The following is a 6950-nucleotide window of genomic DNA, read 5'->3' on the forward strand; positions in this document are numbered from 1 at the left end:
ACCTTTTACTCACCGAGTACGGCATAACACTCACTAGCCCCTAGATCACATAAGGCTTTGTTGATCGTGGTGTCGCCAATGGTACACGGTATTGAGAAGCTTCCCGGATCTTTAAGTTTTGGAGGTGAACTCCCTTGAAGTATTGCACTACTCACCTTAGTGAAGGCGATAGTCTCAGGCTTCCGGATCGACTTCTTCTTCGTAAGGATGTCTTTCATGTACTTTGCATAGGCCGGCACGTGATTGATTAATTCCGTGAAAGGAATTGAGACTTCCAAATTCTTCACAATTTCCATAAATTTTCCAAGTTGGTCATCAAATTTGGGCTTTGCTTGACGACTCGGAAAAGGAAGTCTAATCACAATGGGCTCCTTCTTCTTGGCCTTGTTTTCATTTTTCTTTGAAATTTCTTCTTTTGATGGTTCTCCATCCTCGGAGTTTTGCACAATTTCTTCTTTGTTACTAGCTTCCACAACTTCATCCTCAACTTGCTTCTCCGGTGCTTCATACCTCATACCACTTCTCAAGTGAATGGCACTAACCATTTCATGTCTTGGGGGATTACTTTGAGGGTGTAATTGCCCCTTTTGTCTTTGTGAGCTTGAAGATGCTAGTTGAGTTAATTGGGTTTCCAACATTTTGGTGTGGGCTAGGATGTTGTTAATGGTGATTTCCTTTGCTTGACTATCCTTTTGCATTTGAGTGAAAAACTCTTGTTGATTCTTTTGCATTTGGAGGACCGCTTTTTGAACATCAAAACCTTGGTCATTTTGTTGATTGTATGGAGTTTGATTTTGGTAACCTTGGTTTTAGTTGTAAAAGGGTCTTTGATTTTGGTTTCTCATGGGAGGTGGGGTGTATGTTGGTTAAGGGTTTTGAACATTTTGGCTTTTGTATGAGAGATTTGGGTGGAATTTGGTGTTTTCATTGTAATAGTTCGAATAAGGGGTACCACTCTTGTATGCTTGAAAAGCATTTACTTGTTCATTTGTTCCCCTACATTCACTTTGGTCATGTCCCAAAGTTACACAATTCTCACATATCCCACTTGGGATTGATGAAGATGCCGTCATGGCATTAACATGTTGCTTTGGTGATTTTGAGGCTTCTTCAAGTCTAGACATAGCCTTTTCAAACTTCAAATTGATGGTATCAATGTGAGCACTAAATTGAGCACCCAATTGAGTAATAGAGTCCACTTCATGCTTTCCTCCTCTAATAGCCTTGCGAGGTCTACTATATTGTGAATTATGGACCGCCATTTCCTCAATCTTGTTCCAAGTTTGATTGTCATCAACTTCGGTGAACATTCCATTTGATCCCATGTTGAAAATTGTTGTACCAAGAACCACTCGCTAAGTCCATGATGAGGACATGAGCGACAAATTCCTTTGAATCGCTCCCAAGCTTCATACAAGGATTCTTCATCTCTTTGCTTAAAGCCCGTAATTTGAGCTCTTAGCATGTCAGTCTTTTCCGGTGGATAAAACTTTTTGTAGAAAGCTAGAGCCAATTTCTTCCAAGAATTAATTCCGAGAGTTCCCTTATAAAGACCTTTCAACCATTGTTTTGCGGTGCCAATTAGAGAAAATGGAAATAAGACCCATCGAATTTGGTCTTAAGTTACACCGGTTTGAGAAATCGCATCACAATAATCGCAAAAAGTCTCCATGTGAGAGTGAGGGTCTTCACTAAGCATCCCCCGAAATTGGCTTCTTTCGACTAATTGGATAAATGCGGATTTGGCAATGAAATTTCCGGTTAAATGTTGTGGTGTGGGAGTACCATTGGGTAGGTTCTCCTCGGTCGGTACGGAATGTGATGAAAATTTAGGCATTGTGGGTTGATTTTGTGTTGGATTTTGTGTTGGGTTCTCCTCACCTTCTCTTGCAAAAAGGTTGATGAATTCAATAGTGTTTGGTTGAATATCTACAACCTCACCAATATCTCTCAAAGTTCTCCTACCAAGTCTTCTATTGGTTGTCAAAGTCCTTTCAATTTCGTGATCAAAGGGTAACAAGTTACCTTGTGATCTTCTAGACATGCAAAATATCAAACTCGAAAATAATTAGAACAAACCTTGAGGAGTTTTACTTCCCCAAGGCAAAGAAAGACACAACTAATAACATTTTAAGAAAATCTAAATCAAGTTAACACCATCCCCGGCAACGGCGCCATTTTTGGTCGGACTCACTTGGAGGTTTAGTTTTCGGTACTTGTCATTAGGAGCACCTAGACCAAAACACAATTTATAACTTCACAAACAACTCTACAATTAGTAAAGAGGCAAGCAAAGGTCGGATCCCAAGGGACGGGAATTGAGATGAGATTTTCAATTGCAACTAGCGGTGTCTAAGGGTGTCACAATTTGGGGTTTGAAGTAGAAGATCACTAAACTAAATAGCAATAAAGGTAAGCAAGCAAGATGATTAAAAAGAAATGTAAACAATTGATAAAAGGCACTAGGGTGTCATGGGGTCATAGGGGATTCATGGGAATTGATCATACAAACATATTCTCAAATTATAAGCAAGCAATTATTGTTGTGATGGATCGAGTTGGTTTATGTCTTACAATCTTAGGAAAGTTTGGGTCCTGGAGCCGAATCGATTAGATTGTACAACACCTAAAAGTCGACTTAATCTTCCCTACTCAACTATATACATGGTCTAATGAGAATCGAGTTGGTTTATGTCTTACAAGTCTCATAGAAAAGATAGGTGATGGGTAAAAAATGCAAGGATTCATAGGCTCGCATTTCATCAAACATAACATGTGCGTAAGTTGAGATCACACACAAGCAAGCAAATAAACTATGAAAACACATTAATTTAAGCCTGAATCATCCCCCATGTTGGTTTCCCCTAATTACCCATTAACCCTAGCTAAGGAAACTACTCACTCATTATCATGTTGAACATGCTAGCAAGGTTATCAATCATACCAACAAAGTGAAACATGATGAATAAATGAAGATAATTAACAATTATTAAAAAGGGATTAAGAGAATTATACCTACTAATGATTCCAATAATAAAGCAAAGAATAATAGAAGTACTTGATGATTGATTGGAAGGTTGTCAATCTCCCAATAATAACCCAAATAATCTTCAATTACCCAAAATGAAAGATGAACAAGAGAGAGATTAAGGAAGTGAAACTTGTATTAAAACTTGATTAAATGTTTATTACAAGATTAAAGAGAGATTTGATTGATATTTACTACACTTAAGATTGCTAAGAAGAACATGCTCTTCTAATTAGCCTAATGGGGTATTTATAGTGGGGATTAGTTACATAAATTAGGGTTTACTAAGGGCTTAAATGACGATTAAGTCCTTGAGCAATCGGCGGTCTCAAGGGAGACTCCGGTCTCCTTTTCGCCGGTCTTAGAAAAATATGCGCATCCTTCCTTGAAGTTTGTAGAAGACAAAATATAAGACAGACAATCCGGGCGTCCAGGGCACGGGACGGGCGGATTCTGGTGATTCTGGACGGGCGTCCAGCAGGGGAAGACGGGTGGATTCAGGGTGTTTTGGACGGGCGTCCACTGGTGGAAGACGCTCGGATTGCCCCTCTTGGACGGGCGTCTTGTGGATAATCCGCTCGGATTGTCTTACAGCTACTTTCCTTCTTCTTTTCTTCCTTTTTCTTCATAAAATCCTTGAGGATTTCCTCGGGGATGCAAGGATCTTTTCTCATCATTGACCATCTACTATAGTATGTACAAAGGCCTTCTAATCTTGTCTTCTCTTTGATGCTTGGTCATTGAATTCAATCAATTTAGCTTCATTTTGCCATGAAAATGCAAGGTTTGCACTCCTTTCCTACCAAGGAAACAAAACCTCAAAGAATATGCAAAACAAAGGACTAAAGACATTAAATGACCCAAATATGCACTAAAAAGAATGGGAACAAGGCTAATTCGGGGACTAAATCTGCTCTAATTATGGTCACATCAAATAGCCTAGGCAATTGCTATCCCCACACTAAGTAAAAGCACTACACATCAATAAAATCATTAGTCCCTCCCTCACTTCTCTCAAAAAATGATAAATATCTTGATCAAGGCATAAAAATCCAAAAATGACAAAAATGCAATGTAAGAATTAAAATGCAAGTTAGGGAGTCAGAAATATTTACAAATGGTGGTTTGGAGAGGACTCCATCAAACTCTCATCCTTAGTGAGATGTCATGGGGGCATGTCCAAGGTGTTGTTGATTTTACTCAACACCTTGAAGAAGTAGTCAAAAGCTTGTTCATTGTCATGATAAAGATCCTCAATAGATCGCTACACTTGTTGTCCTTCATGTTGGTCTTGTCGATAGCATTACCAATGTAGGGGTTGAAAATCCCTTCAAACTCATCGTCCCAAAGACCACAAACGTCATCTACTTGGTCACTAAAGATCTATTGAGTTGATAGAGACAACTCTCCTACTTTCTTGTCTTGGTCAATGAGGCCATCTTCTTCATTGCTTGACTTTGGTGAGCTTTTCAAGCTCTCTTTGTTACAATTTCCTTGCTCTTTGAATGGAGCATCATCGACTTTCTTCTTCCATTGGAGTTCTGACTTCTTCCTATCATCCTTCCGGCTATAATGATCAACCATAAAACATGGTTCATGCAAACGGGGAGCTCTCATGGTCTTGTCAAGATTGAAAGTTATGCTTTCAGCTCCCACTTCTAAAGTGAGCTCTCCATGCTTCACATCTATCACCGCACCCGCGGTGTGTAATAAAGGTCTACCTAGAATGATTGGAATATTGGAGTCTTCTTCCATGTCAACAATGACAAAGTCCACCGGGATGAAAAATTTCCCAACTCTAATGGGAACATCTTCCCATATCCCTAATGGTGTCTTCGTCGATCTATCGGCCATTTGGAGTGTGATATTGGTGCATTTAAGCTCTCCCATCCCTAACCTTTTACTCACTGAGTACGGCATAACACTCATAGTAGCTCCTAGATCACATAAGGCTTTGTTGATCGTGGTGTCGCCAATGGTACACGGTATTGAGAAGCTTCCCAGATCTTTAAGTTTCGGAGGTGAAATCCCTTGAAGTATTGCACTACTCACCTTAGTGAAGGTGATAGTCTCAAGCTTCCGGATCGACTTCTTTTTCGTAAGGATGTCTTTCATGTACTTTGCATAGGCCGGCACGTGATTGATTAATTCCGTGAAAGGAATCGAGACTTCCAAATTCTTCACAATTTCCATAAATTTTCCAAGTTGGTCATCAAATTTGGTCTTGGCTTGACGACTCGGAAAAGGAAGTCTAATCACAATGGGCTCCTTCTCCTTGGCCTTGTCTTCATTTTTCTTTGAAATTTCTTCTTTTGATGGTTCTCCATCCTTGGAGTTTTGCACAACTTCTTCTTTATCACTAGCTTCCACAACTTCATCCTCAACTTGATTCTCCGGTGCTTCATACCTGGTACCACTTCTCAAGTGAATGGCACTAACCATTTCATGTCTTGGGGGATTACTTTGAGGTGGTAATTGCCCCTTTTGTCTTTGTGAGCTTGAAGATGCTAGTTGAGTCAATTGGGTTTCCAACATTTTGGTGTGGGCTAGGATGTTGTTGATGGTGATTTCCTTTGCTTGACTATCCTTTTGCATTTGAGTGAAAAACTCTTGTTGATTCTTTTGCATTTGGAGGACCACTTTTTGAACATCAAAACCTTGGTCATTTCGTTGATTGTATGGAGTTTGATTTTGGTAACCTTGGTTTTGGTTGTAAAAGGGACTTTGATTTTGGTTTCTTGAGTCTTCATAAAGACCGTTCCAAAATTGTTGTACCAAGAACCACTCGCTAAGTCCATGATGAGGACATGAGCGACAAATTCCCTTGAATCGCTCCCAAGCTTCATACAAAGATTCTTCATGTCTTTGCTTAAAGCCCGTAATTTGAGCTCTTAGCATGTTAGTCTTTTCCGGTGGATAGAACTTTTTGTAGAAAGCTAGAGCCAATTTCTTCCAGGAATCAATTCCGAGAGTAGCCTTATCAAGGCCTTTCAACCATTGTTTTGTGGTGCCAATTAGAGAAAAAGGAAATAAGACCCATCGAATTTGGTCTTGAGTTACACCGGTTTGAGAAATCGCATCAAAATAGTCACAAAAAGTCTCCTTGTGAGAGTGAGGGTCTTCACTAGGCATCCCCCCAAATTGGCTTCTTTCGACTAATTGGATAAATGCGGATTTGGCAATAAAATTTCCGGTCAAAATGTTGTGGTGTGGGAGTACCATTGGGTAGGTTCTCCTCGGTTGGTACGGAATGTGATGAAAATTTAGGCATTGTGGGTTGATTTTGTGTTGGATTTTGTGTTGGGTTCTCCTCACCTTCTCTTGCAAAAGGGTTGATGAACTCAATAGTGTTTGGTTGAATATCTACAACCTCACCAATACCTTGTGATCTTCTAGACATGCAAAATATCAAACAACTCGAAAATAATTAGAACAAACCTTGAGAAGTTTTACTTCCCCAAGGCAAAGAAAGACACAACTAATAACAATTTAAGAAAATCTAGATCAAGTTAACACCGTTCCCGACAACGGCGCCATTTTTGGTCGGACTCACTTGGAGGTTTAGTTTTCGGTACTTGTCGTTAGGAGCACCTAGACCAAAACATAATTTATAACTCCACAAACAACTCTACAATTAGTAAAGAGGTAAATAAAGGTCGGATCCAAAGGGACGGGAATTGAGATGAGATTTTCAATTGCAACTAGTGGTGTCTAGGGGTGTCACAATTTGGGGTTTGAAGTAGAAGATCACTAAACTAAATAGTAATAATTGTAAACAAGCAAGATGATTAAAAAGGGATGTAAACAATTGATAAAAGGCACTAGGGTGTCATGGGGTCATAGGGGATTCATGGGAATTGATCATACAAAAATATTCTCAAATTATAATCAAGCAATTATTGTTGTGATGGATCGAGTTGGT

At 39.5% G+C, this 6950-nt stretch overlaps 2 non-coding genes across 2 annotated transcripts; both read left to right on the top strand.

The window, feature by feature from the left end:
• Positions 1-1358: 1358 nt before the first annotated feature.
• On the top strand, positions 1359-1465 carry LOC141625324 (small nucleolar RNA R71). Its single transcript, XR_012535109.1, has one exon. It is a non-coding gene; the product is annotated as a small nucleolar RNA R71 (small nucleolar RNA).
• A 4354-nt stretch (positions 1466-5819) lies between these two features.
• LOC141624148 (small nucleolar RNA R71) lies at positions 5820-5926 on the top strand. The gene has a single exon (XR_012533959.1). It is a non-coding gene; the product is annotated as a small nucleolar RNA R71 (small nucleolar RNA).
• The last annotated feature ends 1024 nt before the right edge of the window (positions 5927-6950 follow it).

The sequence above is a fragment of the Silene latifolia genome, chromosome X (genome assembly GCF_048544455.1).
Source record: "Silene latifolia isolate original U9 population chromosome X, ASM4854445v1, whole genome shotgun sequence".
Taxonomy (NCBI): domain Eukaryota; kingdom Viridiplantae; phylum Streptophyta; class Magnoliopsida; order Caryophyllales; family Caryophyllaceae; genus Silene; species Silene latifolia.